At 48.5% G+C, this 25867-nt stretch overlaps 1 protein-coding gene across 1 annotated transcript in view; it reads left to right on the top strand.

The window, feature by feature from the left end:
- LOC144888245 (cytochrome P450 2C23-like) overlaps positions 1–25867 on the top strand; it is a 799004-nt gene that overhangs the window by 643485 nt on the left and 129652 nt on the right. The gene's annotated exons all lie outside the window — the stretch shown is intronic.

Below are 25867 nucleotides of genomic sequence, written 5' to 3'. Positions count from 1 at the left end.
CTTCCACCATGGCAGCACCAGGAAGAGTGAATGGAGATGACAGAAATTATGAAGAGGAACAAAGGCGTCGAGAGATTCGGCAACAATACCGTACTCTCATGGACCAAATCAAAGGTAATCACCAGAGACGAGGGACAGTCCCAACGCTATACTATATAGTGCGGGAGCCCAGAAACATTTGTTTCACATCTCGAGTACAAAAGGTTTGAGGACTTCTGCGACTCACTGGGACTGACACAATCTGTCAATTTCCCGACCCGGATCTCAGTCAACGGAACATCTTCTCTTCTGGACTTAGTTATGACTAACTTCCCTGAAAATGTCTGCTGCTCTTCTTCTGCTCCGATCGGATCATCTGATCATGTCCTTGTTAAAGTGGACATCTCTCTGACCATCCTCAGGGAGCCTGCTCAGCGTCGACGAGTCTGGCATTTCACTCAGGCCAACTGGCACGGTCTTCAAGCAGCCATCAATCATCTGGACTGGTCTCCCATCTCTACCACCTCTGACATCAACTCATCCTGGGAATTCTTCCAAAGTAAATTGCTCTCTCTCATGCACAGATTTATCCCATCTCGTCTTCAGTTGTCATACCCTTCCTCCCGTCCATGGTACACGGAATCTTGTGGTGAGGCTGTTGCCCAGAAACAACTTGCCTTCGTCTCCTGGAAAGCAAATCCAACGGAAGGAAATCTCATTTCCTTTCACAAAGCCCGAAACAAGTGTGTGTCCACCCTCAGGAGAGCCAGGAAACAATATCTCTCCGTTCTCAAGACCGAACTCTCTTATCTGTCTCCCTCTTCCAAATCCTGGTGGCGTCTGGTCAAATCCGTTTCTGGTGTTTGTTCCCCCTCCATCCCCTCCCTTACCTCAAACGGCTACACAGCTGACTCCGCACGTGAAAAAGCTGAATGCCTCAACTCTGTGTTTGCCTCTAAATCTTGTGTCCCAAACCCATCCCTCTCTGTACCCACCATACCCAGTCGTACCCTGCTGCTCCTGGACTCCGTGTCCTTTCCTCCTGACAAGGTGGAAAAGTTTCTGTCAACCCTCGACTCTGATTCTGCAACTGGACCCGACGGCATCAGCCCACGGGTCCTAAAATCCTGCTCTGCTGCTCTATCTCACCCTCTCTCTGTTCTCTTCACCCTCTCTTTTGCTCAAGGTCAACTGCCATCTGCTTGGAAATCAGCCAACATCACCGCTTTGCACAAAAAAGGTGCAAAAACAGATCCTAGCAACTACAGACCAATCAGCCTTCTCCCAATTATCAGCAAAGTCATGGAATCCATCATTGCTTCTGATATGAAATCTTTCCTCTTCTCCAATGGCTTGATCTCTGATCATCAATTTGGTTTCAGACCAGGTCACTCTACTCTGGACATGCTGCTTCTGCTGTCTCAACAATGGATGGAGGTCCTCAATGCCAAACAGGAAATTAGAGCTGTCTCCCTCGACATATCACGTGCCTTCGACACGGTCTGGCACCCCGCTCTGCTCACCAAACTCTCCTCCTTTGGTATCCATGGAAATCTCCACGCATGGCTGGCGGACTTCCTCTCTAGTCGTCGTCAACGTGTGGCCCTGAATGGGTTTCTCTCATCTCCTCTTCCTGTTCAGGCTGGAGTTCCCCAAGGCAGTGTTCTGGGCCCCGTGCTTTTTCTGGTCTTCATCAATGATCTCTCTGACTCTCTCGAAAATCCTCTCTATCTCTTTGCTGATGACTCCACTCTCTGCCGCTCCATTCCTCTTCCCTCAGATCGGCAGTCTGCTGCCTCCTCACTCTCTGAAGACCTGGACAAAATCACAGACTGGTCAAACAAGTGGAACATGTCTTTCAATCCTGACAAATCTCACACTCTTACTATGTCTCTCCGAAAAGATCGACTGGACAACCCTCCCATCTACTTTCTCAACAATCCTCTCCAAGAAGTTCTGTCGCTCAAGATTTTGGGTCTCACTATCTGCCATGATCTTTCTTGGGAAAACCACATTTCCAAGCTGGCCTCCAAAGCCAGTCGCCGACTGGGCATCCTCCGTCGTGCGAAGTCCTTCCTCGGCACACCTGAGCTCCTCACCACATACAAGGCTTTCATCCGCAGCTCAATGGAATACTGTTCTCCCCTATGGGCCGGTGCTCCTGCCTCACACCTAGCTCGGCTTCACGCTGTTGAAACCAAAGCTTTCAGAATTATTGGAATCTCCCGCGATGAAGCTATCTCTGAGGGCCTTTCACTCACTCACCGCAGGCAGGTAGGTGGTCTTTCTGTCTTCTACCGACTCCTCTCCGGCCTTGCACCCCCAGCTCTCTCTGTGCTCTGTCCTCCAAATATTCCTACAGGTCGCACAAGATCTGCCAGCAACCCTCTGATGGTTAAACTGCCGAAATCTCGGCTCTCCGCTCACCTTCACTCTTTCATTCCTCTTTTCTCCCGCCTCTGGAACAAACTCCCTCACTCTCTTCAATCCCACTCCTCCCTCCAGGTCTTTAAAACAGCTGTTCACCACCATCTCTTATCTTCCCCCATCCAAAACCTTGATCTTTTCTACCCCCGCTAATTCACCCCAGATCCACCTTGTTTGAAATTCCAACTTCTTTCCTGGAAGTCCTGGCAGTGTCCATATGTTTTATACCTCTCCCACTGCCCCCTTCCCCCCCCCCCCAAAGCCCTCGCCCTCTCTCAGATCTCTCGATGTCTCCATGTCTCTCGGTCCCTGCTCTCAAATGTTGTGTTTGTGTCCTTCCCCCTCTCTCCCCATCTTGTCTACCGCTCCCTATGTTATATGTTTTATGTGTCGGTTTGTCTTTCTGTGTAATTAATGTTCGCTCTTTCACGAGCCTCGATCTTGTATACAAAAAAAAAAAAAAAAAAAAAAAAAAAGGCCTGGAATATATGCATCTATGATAGGAGACCCCAAAAAGGCAATTCTTAAGTTCTGCAATTCTGCACAGCAACCAGGGGGCGCCACCAAAGACCCCTAAATGTGACTCTTAATTCACAATTTGAGTACATCTTTCAAACTTGTCTTAAAATGTTCTCTATAGGAGTGGAAATCAGAATTCCCAATTCTTAAGTTTTCAATTTGTGTATTAGGTCGCTTAAGAACGACCTAATTAATGCTAATTAACGCTAATTAGCATTTTTAATTCACAATTTGAGTACATCCATGAAACATATGGCAATGTATTCCTTAGGTCATCCTAAATCAAGATCAGTCATTCTTAAGTATCCATTTCATGTATTAACCCACTTAAGAATGCACACTGACAAAAATGAGAAACATAGATTGTATACAAACACAATGTTTTATTTTTTTATAAACTACACAAAAATGTACTTAGTATGCATGAATTATGCTTCAAAATCAGATCATAGTAAGTCATGTAGTAAATTGGCGTCCTGGTTCTACCGCCCATCAACAATTAAATCTCAAATCTCGGAACAAAAAACAATTTTTAATGTTAATTTTATAAAAATTAATACCTAATGTCTAACTTTTACTCTATTAGCGATATTGCTGTTTTATCTCTGACTATCGCTTATAAACTATTTAACATGTTTAAGCTAATTACCCTGAACTAAAAACAAATTTTAATGTATGTAAAAACTCAACTAACTATATCAACGAAAAATTATTGAATTTATCTCAAACATCAACATGATTGTATATATGTTGTTTTATCCAACATTCCTAACATTATTTTGCTTAAAATTTCAAAAACATTACAAATTCCCTGTCAGGATGCTTTGGATATGTACCGTACTGAATATAATCGTATGAACAGGTTTGGTCGATTGTAAACCTACACATCACCATCATCACCATCTCCTTCAACGTCCTCTTCATCAGAAGATGACTGCGCTAGGACCTCATCATCGTCAGCATCAGCTAATTCTTCATCATCTGGAACGAGCGACTCCGGAAGTTGGTCTCCCTCAAACCAGATGGGTTTATATTGATCTCCCACTAGTTCCCATCCGTCATCCTCTGATGGGTGTTGCTGGATGATTGGCTGGTCAGCATTGGCCCACATTCTTGAAACAAGCGATACACGCTTTATGTGGGCAGCAACCTCTCTTTCGCATGGAGGAATACTACTGGCATCAGCTCCCTTCAGCTTTTCAAGTGGGTTCTTTCCTCTTAACTTGGGCTTGTAAATTCTTTCAAAGGTCTTGAACCTGTAGGCGTTTAACGTTTCCTTCGACTTCTCTTTGGCTCCATACATTATAGCAGTGAATTTCAAGAGTGTGTCCTTGCATTTCTCGCTTGGCAGTCCATCTGTTGACAAAGCTTTGAAAGCTTGCTGTACATCGGGCATCTTTTCCAGCTTATTAAAGGGCTGAACCTTGCCCTTTCTTACAAATGCTGCGGTGTAATCCGAGCCGGTAAAGGCATGGAAGGCAGGGAGGGAACTGCACAGTTGTGGTCCCAGTGACTTGGATATCGCTGTTAGGTCAATGAGCCTCCGATTACGCTTGGATGTAGTACCGACATCCATCCAGATGTGGCTGCTGAATTTCTCACAATGATAGAGCAGAATAACAGCTATGTCCGTGTCTGAGGCGCGTATTACTACATTTCCATTCGAGGTGTCTGCTGCCTTTGCATGCATGCAGATCTTGGTATCCGCTTCTTCATGGTTGTTACTGAGCATGTCTACGGTATCTCGCTTGACCTCTCCTTCGCTTACGTGGAAATGGAAGCACTGGCCTGACGGAACATCTAGGAAGACATCACAGGTCCCAAGTATATGAGCGTATGCTTGATCCTGCCATTCTCTTGCAAGAAAATCAGGAAGTTCCCGTTTGAATGACCTGGACGTTAGCGCTTTGCTGATATCGTTGGGCCTTCTTTGTGCTGGACCAGTAATAATGTAGGATCTGCTGTCCTCGGCTGTTGTCCCCCGTCTGGCTCTTTCTGCATCCTTCAGTGACGGTTGAGGGTAATCATCAAAGGCTACGTGTACCCGGACTTTGGACAATGACAATACTTGGTAGAGTATGCTCCTCGCTAGACCTCCATATGTGGGTGGTAAGTTTGGAGGTAGGGTGTGCAGAAGATATTGTCCATCTACTACGTATGCATTGATCTGTTGAGGTCCGTCTCCTTTGATCTCCTTGCTCTCCAGTAAGTTAAGCAACTTACTTTTATCTGTCTTGACCATGCTCTCATCAGGATTGCACATCGTGAGTGGTACTGGTGTAAGGGGATATTGGAATATATGCTGCAGGTCAACATCACGCTTTGATGCAAGGATTATTAGGCGGCCCATCAAATCACGAGTACACTTCAGAACTGCCACTTTCTTATCCGGTGTTCGTCTATTTCTGGCACATTCGTCTACGAATGTTTTGAGAGGAGCTTTCTTTATGGGTTGTTCAAACCTACTGTCATCGGCCTCGCATGCTGTGATGAATGCCTGGTGTAATGTCCTTCCACTTGCTGGCACATTCAGTAAACTTTCGCGGACTGTTTCACTAGTTGCCCTTCCTGTATGGATGTTGTACAACATGGTATCTGCATCTGTTTCGTTCCCAAACGGATTGCAACTATCCTGGATTTGTTTCACCATGGTTTTCACATCTCTATCGTCACGTTTTATTCGTGCAGGTCTCAGTTCAGCAGTTGTGTCTTCTTTGACTATCAGCCCAGCCATTTCGTGGAGTAGACTAACGAATGAAGCTCTAGTGGATTTCGTAAGCATCCAGCGAAGTCGTGCCGCATAATTATTCGTTGAAGAAGTGAATCCAGTTCTTCTCGAAGCTGCATCCGCGTTAATCGTCTGTTCTAGAGTCAAGTCGACCGGGCATCTACTGAATGGATGTTCTGTTCGTCGTACAGTAAAGACGCCTGCTTCCAGTATTTGACGTAGGCCAGGATGGCTGTCTTCCATGTTCATCAAATCGAGTTGGAACTTTGTCAGCCACCGACTGTAATTTACATGGTTTGTAGCAAAGAACAGTCCAATGAGTCCGGTCAGTGAGTATGTATAGAGATCGATATCATTCGTTCGAATCGCCCGTTCGAGCTCGTGGTATTTATGAATGTAATCTATATACATTCTCCAAAACTGGGCGGTTGCACCATGGCCTCCAGATCTTGTCACTTGGGTATATGCTTCATACGCGGCTGTGCATGCTTTGAAGACGTCCGAGTCTAGAGCAGACTGAAGCTGCTCCCACGTGGTCAGTTGAATGCTGCTTATCAATGCTTCTGTTTCTTCTCTGTGTGGGTAAGAGTCTAAGAAGGATGAGAAGTGTAGCATCTCAAGAGCAAGGGCTAGTATGGGGTGCAATCTCTTGCACCTGTTGAAATGTTTCCCCGTCAAAAATCCGTTTAAGGATCCGGTTGCAAGTACCTCAGATTCAGTCAGCATTTCTGGTCCTCCAGAGTTGGACAGGAGTTTCCCAATAGCCTTGAAGAAAGCCATTTCGATGTGGAATGGGCCTAACATTATGAAAATGTTATCAAATTTCGGTTTCTCAGTCACTTGTATTTGAAGTGCCGGCTTGGCTGCGCCCAGATCATAACTGACTATTCCGTATTTCTGTCCCGTCTCATTAGCACACCTCTGCGTGATGAGGAGAGTCTCCTGCACGACCTCTAGGCTGGTGATAGGCTGGCGTAAGTTTGGCATATATAGAACCTCTTGTTTTGGAAGGTGGTCACTGCAAATGCTTGCATTAAACCCAACCCACATAATAGGCAATACATCATTGCCAATGGCATGGCTCATCATCCACACGAGGTCCAGGTGGCGAGCCTTGTTGCTAACATCTGGAAGGCTGTAGACTGCAGTGTTTTTGTAACTGAACTTCGTCATCTTTGGTATCTTCCTATATGGCTGGAGTGCAGTATCTGTACTCTCAAGGGTTCTCTTCCTTTTGCCTGTCTTTACTTGCCGAGCACTAGTTGAGGTTGAAACTGCCATGACAGCAGATGCTTCACGTTCTTCATCAGGTGCTGGCACATTTTGGTACAGAATACCCATGGTATCGTGCAGCGAATTGGCTCCAGACATGGTTTGAGTCATCTCATCGAAATTGTCGAAGGCTAATCCGACTGGTTTACCTACGACTGTTCCTTTTGGGCAAGCAAGCTTCTGTTCTTGAATGGATTCAGCTGTGGCAGTTTCAACTTCTTCCAATGTGTTGTAGCTTAAACAGTGACCAAACCTGTTCAGGACTTGAACCATTTTTTTACTGCCAGTGACCGACTTAACACTCATACCAAGAGCTACATGTTTTGCAGGTTTTGCGCGACCCCGTTGTACAATGAACAAGGCATCCTGACTAGACGAATTTGCGCGGCGCTTTACTGACTCTGTATATCGCTCTGGTTTTAGCCCTCCGTACAAAATATTGAAAAAATCTACTACAAGTTTTGGGGGTGACGAGTCCCCGTTTCTTAAATCCTCCAATGTCGGACATTCAGGAAGGTCGACCTTTTCAACCTTGAGCAACTGGTTGCGCAAAAGCAATGCTGCTTTGGCGATTGTTCTCTCATCAGTAGATGTGTAATCATATACAACACGAATTGCATCATCTGCGGTTTCTGCATTATATAAGATGTTTCCAAGCCTTTTCCCAAGTGAACTCTGTATCTTTATGCGCGCTTTGAAGTGACTCATCAATGTCCTAGAGAGGCTGAAGGCGCTTCCCCTGGGCGTTTCTGCGGATGCCGAACAAATATCAAGATAACGTTCATATACAGAATTAAGAAGTTCAGGTCTGTTGTCTATTATTACAGATTGCTCAATGTATGCAAAAATGTCCAACACACTGGTCTCAGAAGGCGTTTTTGTTTCACGTGTGTCCTTTTGGGAAACTCGATTGGCTGACAACAAATACGCACTTTTACATGAATGATGGTAGTGGGCCTCCTTGGCAATTAAATCCGTATCAACTACTTTTGGAATAACCTTACTGTCATTTAATGTCTTTGCTGCATTTTGGATCGATACACCGGCTTCAATGGTTTCACATCTTCCCAACAGTTCGACGCTTCCACCTTTGAGTCGTTTTATCTTTTTCTCACAGAATAGACAAACAGGTGGCAAAATCCCGGCAGATGATGTAGAAGGTGCCGACTCCTTGGATGGACGTAAATGTGGGGCATTGCTACGGTGAACATCACTGGCGGCTTTAACAGGCGGCGTTTGGGATGAGATGGCGGTAAAGTTCTTGTAACAAGAAACATGGTAACCATCCATTTCAGCAGGAGACGTAGGCAATCTCTGAACTACACCACAATAGACAGAGTCCTGGAAATGTTGCTTTTGCCGTCTATTAGCTGCTGCTGTTTCTACTGCTTCCCATTGCGTATCCTTGAAAGGTAGAACGTCTGGACGAGCTTTCTTGTCTGCACTGCGTTGGATGTGAAGAATACATCTGCGTTCCAATGATGAAACAGTAGGCTGGACAGTAGGCTGGACAGTAGGCTGGACAGTAGGCGTAGTATTGGTGGCCGATTCCATGGTTGCATGTTTCAAATCATTGTCTGAAAAATAAAATCACAGCGGGTGGTCAGTGAGCATGGCGAGTCAGTCAGTTTTGGTCAGTGAAATCCAAAAGAAGTTATTTCAAATTTTGAGGCAATAAGTCATTATTTTCTACTCAGCTGTGGTTCGAACCTGAAATCGGTATGCATACAGAACTTTGGATACCTCATCTGCCTGGACATTTCCTGCGCGCCACCTAGGCCTAGGGCTACATAATTCTGTATCGGCCCCGAATGCTTATTAGGCCTACAGCATAGTATTGTTTGTTGGGTTAGGGTTAGGGTTGGGTTAGGGTTAGGGTTGGGTTAGGGTTAGGGTTAGGGTTACCATGTTTCTTGTTACAAGAACTTTACCGCCATCTCATCCCAAACGCCACCTGTTAAAGCCGCCAGTGATGTTCACCATAGCAATGCCCCACATTTATGTCCATCCAAGGAGTCGTCACCTTCTACAACCTCTGCCGGGGTTTTGCCACCTAACCCCAAACCCTAACCCTATTTGTTGACTTACCTAAGCAGTGATCTAGGCATTGCAGGCAACATCAGACATTCTGCAGCCGATTCAGAGAATCTATGGAGGGAAAGAGCAGGAGATTCCCCATGATTAGGTCCTATGATAAACCGACAACTCCCTCTACAGGGTGTCCCAGAAAGTTCGTCCCTCAAGATAGTGTCACAAACCTGGATTGATAATGTGTTAATATTTCCCTTTAAGTCACTGGTTATTATTCCCCAAACAATGTTGTATATTGGTCCCAGTTATTCACTGCAGGACAGTCATTTCTGTAGAGAGGCACTTCCTGTTTAGGGTGTAATTGGCTCAAGTTAGGGAAGAAGCCTCCCCATTGGCTGGGAGGCCAAAACTCCTTCCTTAACCAAAACTGAACACCCTCGACCCGGCCAGCCAGACAGGTGTGTGCATGCTCAGCACTGGTGTGGGTGTCTACTTGGGGCCTGCCCTCAGGTCAGCACTCCAGCCCCTCCCTTGCATATAAGGGAGGGCCAGCCAGGGAGTGGAGGGGGGATAGCAGCCAGTGACAACCCAAATTCCGTTACAATACTGACTGCATTCTTAAGTGGGTTGATGCATGAAATGGACACATAAGAATTGCTGTTCTTGATTCACGATGATCTACTGAACAGTTTGGGACCAATTTGAAAGATGTACTCAAATTGTGAATTAACACTCACCTTGCCAGGGACGGGGTCAATGAGTACATTTTGCGTTCTTAAGTGGGTTAATACATGAAATGGATACTTAAGAATGACTGATCTTGATTTAGGATGACCTAAGGAATACATTGCCATATGTTTCATGGATGTACTCAAATTGTGAATTAAAAATGCTAATTAGCGTTAATTAGCATTAATTAGGTCGTTCTTAAGCGACCTAATACACAAATTGAAAACTTAAGAATTGGGAATTCTGATTTCCACTCCTATAGAGAACATTTTAAGACAAGTTTGAAAGATGTACTCAAATTGTGAATTAAGAGTCACATTTAGGGGTCTTTGGTGGCGCCCCCTGGTTGCTGTGCAGAATTGCAGAACTTAAGAATTGCCTTTTTGGGGTCTCCTATCATAGATGCATATATTCCAGGCCTCAAACCTTTTGTACTCGAGATGTGAAACAAATGTTTCTGGGCTCCCGCACTAATAGAGTGTAAAGGCGACATTGCTCATGTGTACAAGTCTTTCTGAAGACAGACGTGAAAATCATTCGTTAATGTCCTTGCGTTCATCGTTGTCGTTTATCGTTAATTGTCGTTATCGTTAATGTCGTTATCGTTATTGATGTCGTTTATCGTTAATGTTAATTAATCTAATGTGGAAATAAAATGTACAGTTGCATTACTTGAACCCGGTTCCCATCAAGTTTTTTTATTTTTATTTTTATTTTATTTTATATACTCAATCGAGGCTCGTGAAAGAGCTGACAACCGCGAGGGAAAGACAGCACAGGACAACCGCGAGGGAAAGACAGCACAGGGGGACCGCGAGGGAAAGACAGCACAGGGGGCCCGCGAGGGAAAGACAGCACAGGGGGACCGCGAGGGAAAGACAGCACAGGGGGACCGTGAGGGAAAGACGGCACAGGGGGACCGCGAGGGAAAGACGGCACAGGGGGACCGCGAGGGAAAGACAGCACAGGGGGACCGCGAGGGAAAGACAGCACAGGGGGACCACGAGGGAAAGACAGCACAGGGGGACCGCGAGGGAAAGACAGCACAGGGGGACCGCGAGGGAAAGACAGCACAGGGGGACCGCGAGGGAAAGACAGCACAGGGGACCGCGAGGGAAAGACAGCACAGGGGGACCGCGAGGGAAAGACAGCACAGGGGGACCCCGAGGGAAAGACAGCACAGGGGGACCGCGAGGGAAAGACAGCACAGGGGGACCGCGAGGGAAAACAGCACAGGGGGACCGCGAGGGAAAGACAGCACAGGGGGACCGCGAGGGAAAGACTGCACAGGGGGACCGCGAGGGAAAGACAGCACAGGGGGACCGCGAGGGAAAGACAGCACAGGGGGACCGTGAGGGAAAGACAGCACAGGGGGACCGCGAGGGAAAGACAGCACAGGGGGACCGCGAGGGAAAGACAGCACAGGGGGACCGCGAGGGAAAGAGCACAGGGGGACCGCGAGGGAAAGAGCACAGGGGGACCGCGAGGGAAAGACAGCATAGGGGGACCGCGAGGGAAAGACAGCACAGGGGGACCGCGGGGGAAAGACAGCACAGGGGGACCGCGAGGGAAAGAGCACAGGGGGACCACGAGGGAAAGACAGCACAGGGGGACCGCGAGGGAAAGACAGCACAGGGGGACCGTGAGGGAAAGACAGCACAGGGGGACCGTGAGGGAAAGACAGCACAGGGGGACCGCGAGGGAAAGACAGCACAGGGGGACCACGAGGGAAAGACAGCACAGGGGGACCGCGAGGGAAAGACAGCACTGGGGGACCGCGAGGGAAAGACAGCACAGGGGGACCGCGAGGGAAAGAGCACAGGGGGACCACGAGGGAAAGACAGCACAGGGGGACCATGAGGGAAAGAGCACAGGGGGACCGCGAGGGAAAGACAGCACAGGGGGACCGCGAGGGAAAGACAGCACAGGGGGACCGTGAGGGAAAGACAGCACAGGGGGACCGTGAGGGAAAGACAGCACAGGGGGACCGTGAGGGAAAGACAGCACAGGGGGACCGTGAGGGAAAGACAGCACAGGGGGACCGTGAGGGAAAGACAGCACAGGGGGACCGCGAGGGAAAGACAGCACATGGGGACCACGAGGGAAAGACAGCACAGGGGGACCGTGAGGGAAAGACAGCACAGGGGGACCACGAGGGAAAGACAGCACAGGGGGACCACGAGGGAAAGACAGCACAGGGGGACCGTGAGGGAAAGACAGCACAGGGGGACCGCGAGGGAAAGATAGCACAGGGGGACCACGAGGGAAAGACAGCACAGGGGGACCGTGAGGGAAAGTCTTGATGTATATGTACGAACCACTGATCTCTATATTAACTGGAAAGGAGAGGATGCTCATTTTTGAAGCCATTGTCCACCATGTTTGTTCATTTGTTGGTGTATGCACGCAATATCGGAGGTAGCTAACACGCACGTCTCACAGACAGACGCGCGCGAACGCAGACAGACGCACACACACACACACAGACGAGCGCAGACAGACGCACACACACAGACACACATATACATACATGCGGGCAGACATACTCATTCACACACATACGCACGCACACAGGCAGGTGCACGCAGATAGACACGCTCAAGCGCAGACAGACACATGGACATACACACACACACACACACACACACACAGGCAGACACACTCATGCACACACACAGACGCACACACACAGGCAGGTACATGCAGATAGATGCTCGCGAGTGCAGACAGACAAGCACACACACACACACACACACACACACACACACGCATGCGCGCACACACAGATAGGTACATGCAGATAGACGCACGCGAACACAGACAGACGCACGCTGGCAGACTCGCTCACACACACATACGAGTGCAGACAGACGCATGCACACAGGCAGGTGCACACAGATAGACATGCGCGGGCACAGACAGATGCGCACACACATACACCCACACGCAGGCAGACACACTCATGCACACAGATGAACGCACAGACACACACACACACACACACACACACACGCAGACTCGCTCACACACACCGACGAGCACAGACAGACACACGCACACACAGACGCACGCACACAGGCGGGTACACGCAGATAGATGCACGTGAGTGCAGACAGACAAGCGCGCACACACACACACACACACACACACACACACACACACACACACACACACACACACACAGAGTTTATCTATGAATGATATGTGCTTGTTGGGATTGGGTAACTATCAACAAGATGTTGATTTAAAAAAACCCAAAAGAATGGAGTGAGAGAGAAAAGAGCGACAGATCAAATAGAAAGCAAACGTGCTCACATTAAGGATTAATATTTCACAAGAAAACACAAATAAAACCCTTTTGTTCCATTGTTAGTGGCTCACAAACTTAATTAAAATGCCCAGGCAACTAATCAACTGGAAATCAAGACACAAAGTTATCCTGCGTTAATGGCTCGGAGTAAACAATCAAATCCTGATTTTGAAAAGAATTACAAATGTCAATAGGAATGTTTCATATCCCAGCAAGTTTGTGAAAGTCCATAACACTGGCATATAATACACGCAGTCACTGATCATTCCGAACCACAATCAAATTTGGCATCTGTTTTGCAACACGTGTCCCAATAAGAGCTTCTGTAGCTCGTTTGCAAAGACGGAGCAGTTTAATCGTGGTGTAGCAGGATGATGCCGTCTTCACCAGTATGTCATCGTCAGCTACCATTTATTGTCATCAACATCTGTACCTGATCGTCATCTACTGTTGTGTCCAACAATGTGTGAAGAATGGCAGTCGTCTTTCAGCAGGTAACTGCCGGTGCCATTCTTCACATTGCGTCTCATCAGGCGATGCTTATACGCACCTTGAAACTAACGAGCAGTCGTGTTGTTATTAAAGTTCCTCACATGCTCTCGGGGCAGGAAAAAAAAAAACACAGTTCCAAATGGTCCTGACTCAGCTTGTATATGAGATAGTAGTTCATAGGGGCATTTCGGGGCATCTACTAGTGTCGTGAAAATGGTGGTCACGCTTCTGATACAAGCAACAAATCACAGAAAATCCTGTTTTCGGAAATCCTTCTTATAGCTTCGGCCCTTTTAGAGAAAGGACAGGAAAGAATAAGTAACTCTTATACCTCTATATGGTTAGACAGGATGCATATTGTTGCGGTTTTGGGAAACCACTAAAAAGTAATGGCAACCACCATACAGGTCCCTTAGAATAGTTATTTCATAGCAGACCATTAACTTAGTCCTTTTCCCTTATTTCGGGTTATTATGTCTTTATGCGTTGGGGAAAGGAAGGACAGGTCCTCCACTCATAAGGGATAATTTGCCAGTCAACGCACCTGGCTCAAAGGCACTTGCACATGGTGTCCAGGCTCAGAAACCCACCAATCAGGTCCTGAATCATTTTGGGGGAACTTGTGGGGTGGAGTAATGAGCTCCACCAATAGGGAGCAAGGACACCTACAAGATTCCCCCCTCCCTCGACGAGGGTGAACAAAGGGATTGAACACGTTTTGCACTCTCTTGGGCGTGGACTTTGTGACTCAGCACACGTGCATTCGCTCGCTCTGGCCATTCTCCCTCGGCCCACTCACCACGTGTCTGCAAGATTATTCGACTCTGGGCATGTCTCTCTCTGCCAGGTTCACTCAGCCTTTGCACGTGATTGCTCTCTTGGCCGGACTCTCCCTGCTCCCTCTCGCTGCACGTGGACACGGAAAAGAGGCCTTGAACTTGCTCGTTTTGCACGTGTTCATTGTTCTCCACTGGCTGCCGGACTGTCTTTTGGTGCACGTGTGCACGACCTTACCTGCCCAAATCCGTGATGATGATCGACCTCACTCTGCCGTGCTGGGAGGTATCCAGAGCATTGTAGCCTTTGTGCTATCAGGTTTCCTACGTTTGTTTGTTCGTTCCCCTTCCCTTCCCCCGTGAAAGTGTGCTGGGCCCATGTGGTGTTTATTTGTAGTAATCGTAATAAGGCGTAGAATAAGCTAAGTTCCTGCTTCTCGCCCCTTTTTCTTTCCTATTTAAATAATTACATTGTAAATATCTGTAAATAAATCAAATTGTTAAAACGTTTTCCTTTTCTCTCTGTCCGTGAATGTCTTTTCCTCCATTGATCCGCCATTGTTCGTACCCAGAGTAAAGATTGGCCGTAACGACATTACCATCACTCTGGTGGTTACCAACGGTTTTCGCTCGGCCATCTAAATTGGTGTACCGCCGGAGGGTTCGGTGTTCAGTAGCGGGATTCCTGTCCGATCACCGTAACGTGTTGGTACCGGGAATGGGATTTCGCTCCGTCCACCGCAACAATATTATTAGTAGCACATATAAAAAGAGCCGTGTCTTTTTATTATATTAGCACATATTAGCACATATGCATATTAGCACATATATTTAGCACATATTATAAAAAGAGCCGTGTCTGTCTGTTTGTTGTGTTATAACTTGAGAACAGATTTCAATAAATCCAACTACGGTTGATTTGGTTACTCCCCGGAATGTTTGTGATCCCCCAAAATTGTTGAATTTTTTTTATTTTTATGGCTACATGGACACGAGTGTCAGAACTGCGAATGCCAACATTCGACGTTGGTTATCCCTGCACGGAGAGCAGGATCTCCCAAGAATCCTTTTTTTTTTTCTTCTCCCATATATTAGCCATCGCAGCAACGATTGGTATTTCTGTCAGCAAAGCGACAGGTCTTATATTCTAGTCTATATTATAAAAGGTAGCCGTGTTTGTCTGTCTGTCTGTCATGTTATAACCTGAGAACGGATTAACAGATTTCAATAAATCCAACTACCGTGGATTCGGGTAACTCCCAGGAATGTTTTTCATTCAAAAAATATATATTTTTTTTTATCTCCACGATCCAAAGTTGGTTATCTCTGCACGGAGAGAAGAGTCGCCCAAGAATCCTTTGTTAACTTGAGATTGGATTTCAATGAAACCACTCTCAGGAAGTAAACATAACCACGTATCCCTCTCCCTACAAAGATGTTTTATCCACCACGTTGATTCCAAATCCACGAAGCCAAATCATACTCATTTACATTATTTTTCTCCAAAATACAAATACATTTCCCAATACAAATTTATTTTTCTCCATTAACAAAATCTGTTTTTTTTTCACAATTACACAAAGATTGGTATTCCCATCAGCGAAGCGATAGGTCTTATATTCCAGTGTATACAAAATTCTAGTGTATATTTCTAGTGTATATTTTTCTAGTGTATAACGCCAGGGGGGTTGACTCAGCCTGTCATCCTTCCGAGGTCGGCAAATTGAGTACCAGTTCGCTGGTAATTCCCTGTTTGTCGTAAAAAGGTGACAAAAAGGGTTGGCGGCAGGAAGGGCATCCTGCCGTAAAACATTGCTTCAAAAAGGGGACCAAAAAACAACAACAACCACGGTCCCCGAAAAAGGCCAACCCCCGCTTGCGGGGAAAAATGGCCTCTAAAGGTGGTTTTATACAAAATGCAAAGGTAACCCCAAAACGAACTAGAGTGAAGTCGATGATGCGCCATCACAAATTCCCACGCCTCCCACCTAATGATAATAATCATGATTTTGAAGGTGATTGGTTACCCCCGAGCTAACTTACAATTGCTATTATAAGGGGGTTGGCACTTATCAAACCAAGATATTATAGTTTTGTATTTCTAAATAATTTTCTGAAATTTGTACAATTAGTTTTTCACTTGCAAGTTGCGGGTTACGATGTGCAAATAAAGGTGGGAAAGGTCTGATTTAATGCAATTTAATTCCAGGCGAGAATCCTTTGTTAACTGAATCCAAATCAGACAACAAAAGGTGAAAATTTTGAAAGGGGGTGTGGACTTTCTATAGGCACTTTATGTATGTGTATATATATGTATGTAACTTTATTTATTTATATATATATATATATATAGATATATATCTGGAGGCAGAGTGCTGGGAGAAGGGTTGGCGCGTTTCGTGTCAGCCATTTGAGGTGGGGTGTAGGGGGTATATTGGCAATTCCTTTTCTGCATTTCTTGCTGGGCTGGGAGTGTGTGGGACAGAAAGAAGGAGGATGTGTGACGAGGTGGCCCAGGTTGCCTTGAAAGGCTCATTTTGGATATGGAGGAAGTTTATGGAGGCACGTCGAACGGTGTAGGTTGGTTGTGTGTATTTATTTATTTATTTATTTATTTATTTTTTGTTACCATTATTACTTCTTATTTTGTGTATATGAGTGAGTGGGTGAGGGTGTGTGTTTTTGCATGAATTAATTTTTGCATGAGTGTTTTTGTGTGTTGAGTGGTGTATGATGTAAGTGTAGGTGGTTGTTTGGTTGGTGTTCTGTATGTATGTGTGTGTATGGGTGTGTATGTATGTGTATGAATGATCTGGTGTGTTTTGTTGGTGAGTGGTGAAGGGTGTAAAGGTGGGTGTTTGAGTGTTCCACCATGTTTGTTTGGTGCTGTGGATTCTGGATGTGGAGGTGTTGTTGTTGTTGTTGTTGTTCGCACTGGCTGGGGGTGGGGGTATGTACGCATCCAGATGCAGTTGCTGCATGTGGATGTGTACGTGCCCCTGCTGGCCCACCTTAGCTGACCGTATCGAGGTTGAAGGGCCGAAACGGGATGATGCTGAGGACCTCGACTGAGGACCCAGTCAGTGCGGCACACTTGTGACCAGGTGTGTTTTGAACTTATATATATATATATATATATATATATATATATATATATATATATATATATATATATATATATATATATATATATATATATATATATATATACAGTATATATATATATATATATATATATATATATATATATATATATATATATATATATATATATATATATATATATATATTGTTACGGATCGCGGTTTAGATGTTATGATGGGCCGAGCGGATGGTCCAACCGCGACCGTTACAGGATCCCCAATTGGCCCGATTCCACCCGACGTTGACCAGATCGCACCACAGATATTCAATCGGGAAACCTCTAAAGCGACCGGAAGAGAAGGAAAAGAGAAAAAGACAGAGTACGGAGGAAGAACAGATTTATTATACACACACAAGCAATGGATGGAAGAAGCAGTCACACAGTGAATCGTTAACTTATACTATTCAATTTACTTAACCCCAGGACAACATTCAAGACAGACGACGTTCACACTTACATGGGGGAAATTGCAGGCAGGGATGGCGGAGGTGGGTTGCTGGAGAGGGAGGCAGGGTCAGGTCCCTGCAACCGGCAGGGCTGGAGGTAGCAGCTCCCACTTCTTCGCGTTTTTGGCGGGAAAACCCTCGGTCGCGTGGACGCTGCTGATGCTGTAGACGTCACGCGCTGGCTCGGTCACACCTGCTCCTCTCCTTCTGGTGGAGCCGTCTCCCTCCTCTCAGCGCGTCTCTCCAAAGCTGGTTTCCTCTCCGAGTACCTCTCCTTTTTGGCTTGGAGCGTCTCTCATCTCACCGCTCACAGCTCAGCTCACAGCTCCTCTCGCATGTCACCTCTTCGCTCATCCCCTGAAGCAGTCCCTTCCAGTCGCTTTTATCACTCGGGGCGGAATCAAGCCGCCGGCTGCGAGGGCACGCCTACCGGGTCGCTAACCGCGGTGCTGGTTGGCTGTTAGGGCTGTCCGATTCCTCCTTTGATCATGACGACGTGCCACGCCTGTGAGTTGGCGGCTCCTACCCCCCTCTTCTCCGAGATGAGCACATGGGCAATGGCGGCTTGCGGGATTGAACACCACTCGCACCGCTTTTGAAAGGAACTTTGGGAGAGCGGAGATGATTGGGGAAATTGAAAGGGCCTACGCTTATTTCGTTTGATACAATGCAGAGTCAATCTAGTGGGAAACACATATTTAGCCTACATGGAATAAGGAAATAAACTATTTAAAAAGATATATCGTGGCCTGTGTGTAAGTTTCATGGAATTAACTAGGAGGACGGCTGCGACCATTATTTACATTACGAGGGTGTTACACACAACAAAACCATACTTTTCACATTCGTTACACTTCCTCCAAAATTGTTACACTCTTCAAAACCGTTACCCTTCCCAAAACCGTTACAATATATATATATATATATATATATATATATATATATATATATATATATATATATATATATATACAGTGGAACCTTGACTTACGAGTTTAATTCGTTCTGTGACCGAGCTCGTAACTCAAATTGCTCGTTTCTCAAATCAAATTTCCCCATTAAAATGCATTGAAATGCTATTAATCCGTTCCAGCCCGCCAAAAACCACACCAATTTTTAAAAAAATATACAGTATATATAAAAATATCTCGCGCTTTATATTTCACCTGTATGCAGCATACAAGTTGGCAGGATGGCCTGGACTGGAGGTACGCACACTTGACTCTAAAGTCTAAACTGTCCAGCCTGGGTTTGAATCCCGACCCAGCTATAACCTGTCATGGGTGAATCACAGGCAGGGTGATTCATCAATGTGTGTACCGCTAAACTGGGCGCCCCGTTTGCGTCCCATTAGTTGTTGGATGTTAAGGATCTCACCGTGTTTTCCACAAAGAGAAGGCGAGCTATCGCCGGCACTCTGAACAAGTTGTGGCCTGGCATGCTCTTCTCCTCTGCCGTTATATACGTCCTCCTCGGCACCTCGCTCATGTTTTTCGATGATTGCGTGTTTTATATCCAAGCACATCATCCTCTTCTTCTTCTCAGTACCGTGTTTTCCACAAAGGGAAGGCGAGCTATCGCCGGCACTCTGAACAAGTTGTGGCCTGGCATGCTCTTCTCCTCTGCCGTTATATACGTCCTCCTCGGCACCTCGCTCATGTTTTTCGACGATTGCGTGTTTTATATCCAAGCACAAGTTTTATATAAAACACGACGATTGCGTGTTTTATATCCAAGCACATCATCCTCTTCTTCTTCTCAGTACCGTGTTTTCCACAAAGAGAAGGCGAGCTATCGCCGGCACTCTGAACAAGAGTTGACGGCAGTGATACTGTACTTGCACGGCAAGATAACCACGTGACCGGAACCCACCTGGTGGCGTAAACTCAAAATAACCAACATGCGAAAACAAAAATGCAGCGCTATACGACAGAGATACTGTACTTGCACGGCAAGATAACCACGTGACCAGAACCCACCTAGCGGCGTAAACTCAAAATAACCAACATGCGAAAACAAAAATGCAGCGCTATACGACAGAGATACTGTACTTGCACGGCAAGATAACCACGTGACCAGAACCCACCTGGCGGCGTAAACTCAAAATAACCAACATGCGAAAACAAAAATGCAGCGCTATACGACAGAGATACTGTACTTGCACGGCAAGATAACCACGTGACCAGAACCCACCTGGCGGCGTAAACTCAAAATAACCAACATGCGAAAACAAAAATGCAGCACTATACGACAGAGATACTGTACTTGCACGGCAAGATAACCACGTGACCGGGTGGCGAAAGCTCGTAACTCAGATCTCGGCTCGCATCTCAAAGCAATAAACCGCCCGAGCGACGGCTCGTATCTCGAAAAACTCGTAAGTTGGGGCACTCGTAAGTCAAGGTTCCACTGTATATATATATATATATATATATATATATATATATATATATATATATATATATATATATATATATATATATATATATATATATATATATATATATATACAGTGAAACCTTGACTTACGAGTTTAATTCGTTCTGTGACCGAGCTCGTAACTCAATTTGCTCGTTTCTCAAATTAAATTTCCCCATTAAAATGCATTGAAATGCTATTAATCCGTTCCAGCCCGCCAAAAACCACACCAATTTTTTTTTTAATATACAGTATATATAAAAATATCTCGTGCTTTATATTTCACCTGTATGCAGCATACAAGTTGGCAGGATGGCCTGGACTGGAGGTACGCACACTTGACTCAAAACTGTCCAGCCTGGGTTTGAATCCCGACCCAGCTATAACCTGTCATGGGTGAATCACAGGCAGGGTGATTCATCAATGTGTGTACCGCTAAACTGGGCGCCCCGTTTCCGTCCCATTAGTTGTTGGATGTTAAGGTTCTCACCGTGTTTTCCACAAAGAGAAGGCGAGCTATCGCCGGCACTCTGAACAAGTTGTGGCCTGGCATGCTCTTCTCCTCTGCCGTTATATACGTCCTCCTCGGCATCTTTTTCCAGAAGAGCCCTGTCTCGTCACAGTTGAAGATTTGCTGGGGGATGTATCGTTCGGCTTCTATCAGTTCGGCAAAAGTTATAATAAAATCTTCAGCTGCCTTCACATCCGCCTCACCAAGTCGACAACACGCACACCTCACTCATGTTTTTCGACGATTGCGTGTTTTATATCCAAGCACATCATCCTCTTCTTCTTCTCAGTACTGCCCTTGGCACTCAATTTCTTAGGACCCATGGTTAAAACTAAGAAATTTTCCAAAATAACCAAAATGTGAAAACAAAGCAGCAGCTATATACGGCAGAGATGCTTGCACGGCAAGATAACCACGTGACCGGAACCCACCTGGTGGCGGGTGGCGTAAGCTCCAAAATAACCAAAATGCGAAAACAAAGCAGCAGCGATATACGGCAGAGATGCTTGCACGGCAAGATAACCACGTGACCGGAATCCACCTGGCGGCGTAAACTCAAAATAACCAACATGCGAAAACAAAAATGCAGCACTATACGACAGAGATACTGTACTTGCACGGCAAGATAACCACGTGACCGGGTGGCGTAAGCTCGTAACTCAGATCTCGGCTCGCATCTCAAAGCAATAAACCGCCCGAGCGACGGCTCGTATCTCGGAAAACTCGTAAGTTGGTGCAATCGTAAGTCAAGGTTTCACTGTATGTGTATATATATATATATATATATATATATACTGTATATATATATATATATATATATATATATATATATATATATATATATATATATATATATATATATATATATATATAAAGGAGGAGTGTCTGTGTGTGTGTGTGTGTATATGTGTGTCTGTCTGGATGTCCGCTTATAACTCAAGAACTACACATCGGAGAAAAGTTTTAGACACAGATTCGGAATCAGCATAAAATCCTGGTGGTTATAGGCTACGTTTTATTTTAATATCAATGGTTTAAAAAAACCGTGCCACCTGCAATTCCATGGTGGTTTGTGGCGGCGCTCGACGTTCGGGGTGTATTGCAATGGTTTGTCGGGTTTGGCTGTGGGTCCAGAATAGCTCCCATTTCCTCATGTGCTTCCACTTTTATTTTGAATCTTCTGTTACAACGCCTTCCTTATGTACCTTATATCCCCCCGACGAGGCTTCTACATAATTTCATGCGGCAGAATTTCGGACATTTTGAGTGAAAGAAGTGAGACGAAGTTGTAGGAGGAAGAAGAGGCGCGGCCACAGTGGAGGGCCTCGATCGTGAGTGGAAATGGCGGGAATTGCGTTTGTATCGCAAAGTAAAGGATCTGCATTCATTTCTGAACTTGCATTGGTGGATTGTTATGCATCTGCATTATTGTTCATAAAAAAACTTTATGTTGAACTTGAAGGCGCAAAGCACGGACTATATATTTCGCCCTCATTGAGGTAAAAATAAAAGTAAAAATCCTGTTATCGCTTGCCAAGCTAGCCGTTCCCCCCCCTCCCCCTCCCCTCTCCTCCCCCTCCCCTGCCCCCTCGCTCCTCTTCTCCCCCCCTCCTCCTCCCCTCCCTCTCCTCCTCCCCTCCCTCCTCTTCTCCCCTCCCCCCTCTTCTCCCCTCCCCCCCTCTTCTCCCCTACCCCCCTCTTCTCCCCTCCCCACCCTCTCCTCCCCTCCCCACCCTCTCCTCCCCTCCCCACCCTCTCTTCCCCTCCCCCCCCACGTTCCGTTCTCCTCCCCTCCCCTCCCCTGCCTCCTCCCCCCCTTCCCCCACCCGGCAATGCCGGGTACTTCCCATGGCCAGCTGTACGTGGGCTGCTCGAGGGTTGGAAAACCAAGCAATCTTTATGTCTTGGCACCAAGTAAGAAAACCAGAAATGTTGTACACCAAGAGGTTTTGAGAAATTGAAAATTGACAAAACGCCATGGAGGAAATGTACTGTGATATTGCTCTAAAATATACATGTTCTTTTCATCATATATTTGTATTATTCTTATTCAACCCGGGTGAAGCCCCCCCTCCCCCCTCCCCTCCCCCCTCTTCCTCCCCTCCCCCTCCCACTCCCCTCCCCTCCCCCTCACCCCCCTCCCACTCCCCTCCCCCCTCACCCCTCCCCCTCCCCCATTCCCCTCCACTCCCCCCTCCCCCTCCACTCCCCTCCCCCCCCTCCACTCCCCACTCCCCCCTCCCCTCACCCCTCCCCCCTCACCTCCCCCTCCCCTCCCCTCCCCCTCCCCCTCCCCCCTCCCCTCCCCCGTCCCCCCTCCCCTCCCCCCTCACCTCCCCCCTCCCCCCTCACCTCCCCTCACCCCCTCCCCCTCACCTCCCCCCACCTCCCCCCCTCACCTCCCCCCCTCCCCTCTCCTCCTCCCCCTCCCTCCTCTTCTCCCCTCTCCTCCTCCCCCTCCCTCCTCTTCTCCCCTCCCCCCCTCTTCTCCCCTCCCCCCTCTCCTCTCCTCCCCCCCCATTCCCCTCCCTTGCCCCGCCCGGCAATGCCGGGTACTTCCCATGGCCAGCTGTACGTGGGCTGCTCGAGGGTTGGAAAACCAAGCAATCTTTATGTCTTGGCACCAAGTAAGAAAACCAGAAATGTTGTACACCAAGAGGTTTTGAGAAATTGAAAATTGACAAAACGCCATGTAGGAAATGTACTGTGATATTGCTCTAAAATATACATGTTCTTTTCATCATATATTTGTATTATTCTTATTCAACGCGGCCGAAGCCCCCCTCCCCCTCCCCTCCCCCCTCTTCCTCCCCTCCCCCCTCCCACTCCCCTCCCCCTCCCCCCTCCCACTCCCCTTCCCCCTCACTCCTCCCCCACTCCCTCCCCCTCCCCCTCACCCCTCCCCCTTCCCCTCCCCTCCCCCATCCCCCTCCCCTCCCCCATCCCCCTCCCCTCCCCCCTCACCTCCCCTCACCCCTCCCCCTCCCCTCCCCCCTCCCCCTCCCCCTCCACTCCCCCTCCCCTCCCCCCTCACCTCCCCCCTCCCCTTTCCTCCTCCCCCTCCCTACTCTTCTCCCCTCTCCTCCTCCCCCTCCCTCCTCTTCTCCCCTCCCTCCTCTTATCCCCTCCCCCCTCTCCTCCCCCTCCCCTCCACTCCCCCTCCCACTCCCCCTCCCTCTCCCCTCCCCCTCCACTCCCCCCTCCCCCTCCACCCCCCTCCCCTCACCCCTCCCCCTCACACCCCCTCCCCTCACCGCTCACCCCTCCCCTCCCCCTCCCCCCTCCCCTCTGCTCCCCCTCCATCCTCCCCTTCCCCCTCACCTCCCCTCACCTCTCCCCTCCCCTCACCCCTCCCCCTCCCCCACCCCTCCCCCTTCCCCCTCCCCCCTCCCCTCCCCCTCCCCCCTCCCCTCCCACCTCACCCCTACCCTCCCCCTCCCCTCCCCCCTCCCCCTCACCTCCCCCCTCCCCTCACCTCCCCCTCCCCCTCCACTCCCCCTCCCCCTCCACTCCCCCTCCCCCTCACCTCCCCCTCCCCTCCCCCCTCACCTCCCCCCTCCCCTCTCCTCCTCCCCCTCCCTCCTCTTCTCCCCTCTCCTCCTCCCCCTCCCTCCTCTTCTCCCCTCCCCCCTCTTCTCCCCTCCCTCCTCTCCTCCCCTCCCCCCCCATTCCCTTCCCTTGCCCCGCCCGGCAATGCCGGGTACTTCCCATGGCCAGCTGTACGTGGGCTGCTCGAGGGTTGGAAAACCAAGCAATCTTTATGTCCTGGCACCAAGTAAGAAAACCAGAAATGTTGCACACCAAGAGGTTTTGAGAAATTGAAAATTGACAAAACGTCATGAAAGAAATGTACTGTGATATTGCTCTAAAATATACATGTTCTTTTCATCATATATTTGTATTATTCTTATTCAACCCGGGCGAAGCCCCCCCTCCCCCCTCCCCCCATTCCCCTCCCCCTCACCCCTCCCCTCCCCCTCCCACCTCCCTCCCCCTCCCCCTCCCCCCTTCCCCTCCACTCCCCCCTCCCCATCCCCCTCTACACCCCCTCCCCCTCCTCCTCCCCCTCCCCCTCCCCTCCACTCCCTCTCCCCTCACCCTCCCCCCTCCCCCTCCCCTCCCTCCTCCCCTTTGCTCCCCCCTCCCCCCTCCCCTCTCCCCTCCCCTCACCCCCTCCCCCCTCACCCCCCCTCCCCTCTCCTCCTCCCCCCTCCCTCCTCCCCCCTCCCCTCTCCTCCTCCCCCTCCCTCCTCTCCTCTCCTCCTCCTCCTCCTCCCTCCTCTTCTCCCCTCCCCACCTCTTCTCTCCTCCCCCCCTCTTCTCCCCTCCCCACCCTCTCCTCCCCTCCCCCCCCGTTCCCCTCCCCTCCCCTGCCTCCTCCCCCCTTCCCCCGCCCGGCAATGCCGGGTACTTCCCATGGTCAGCTGTACGTGGGCTGTTCGAGGGTTGGAAAACCAAGCAATCTTTATGTCTTGGCACCAAGTAAGAAAACCAGAAATGTTGTATACCAAGTGGTTTTGAGAAATTGAAAATTGACAAAACGCCATGTAGGAAATGTACTGTGATATTGCTCTAAAATATACATGTTCTTTTCATCATATATTTGTATTATTCTTATTCAACCCAGGCGAAGCCCCCCCTCCCCCCTCCCCTCCCCCCTCTTCCTCCCCTCCCTCCTCCCACTCCCCACCCCCTCCCCTCCCCCCTCACCCCCTCCACTCCCCCCTCACCTCCCCCTCCCCTCCCCTCCCCCTCCCCTCCCCCTCCCTCCTCACCGCCCCTCACCTCCTTCTCCCCTCCCCCCTCCCCCTCACCTCCACTCCCCCTCCCCTCCCCCCTCCCCCCTCACCTCCCTCCTCCCCCCTCACCTCCCCCCTCCCCCCTCACCTCCCCCCTCCCTCCTCTTCTCCCCTCTCCTCCTCCCCCTCCCTCCTCTTCTCCCCTCCCCCCTCTCCTCCCCTCCCCCCCCGTTCCCCTCCCCTCCCCTTCCTCCTCCCCTCCCTTGCCCCGCCCGGCAATGCTGGGTACTTCCCATGGCCAGCTGTACGTGGGTACCTCCCACGTGGGTACCGTGGGTACGGGTA

Source organism: Myxine glutinosa, chromosome 10 (assembly GCF_964187855.1).
Source record: "Myxine glutinosa chromosome 10, kmMyxGlut1.1, whole genome shotgun sequence".
NCBI lineage: Eukaryota > Metazoa > Chordata > Myxini > Myxiniformes > Myxinidae > Myxine > Myxine glutinosa.
This window is presented reverse-complemented; position numbering and strand designations above follow the sequence as displayed.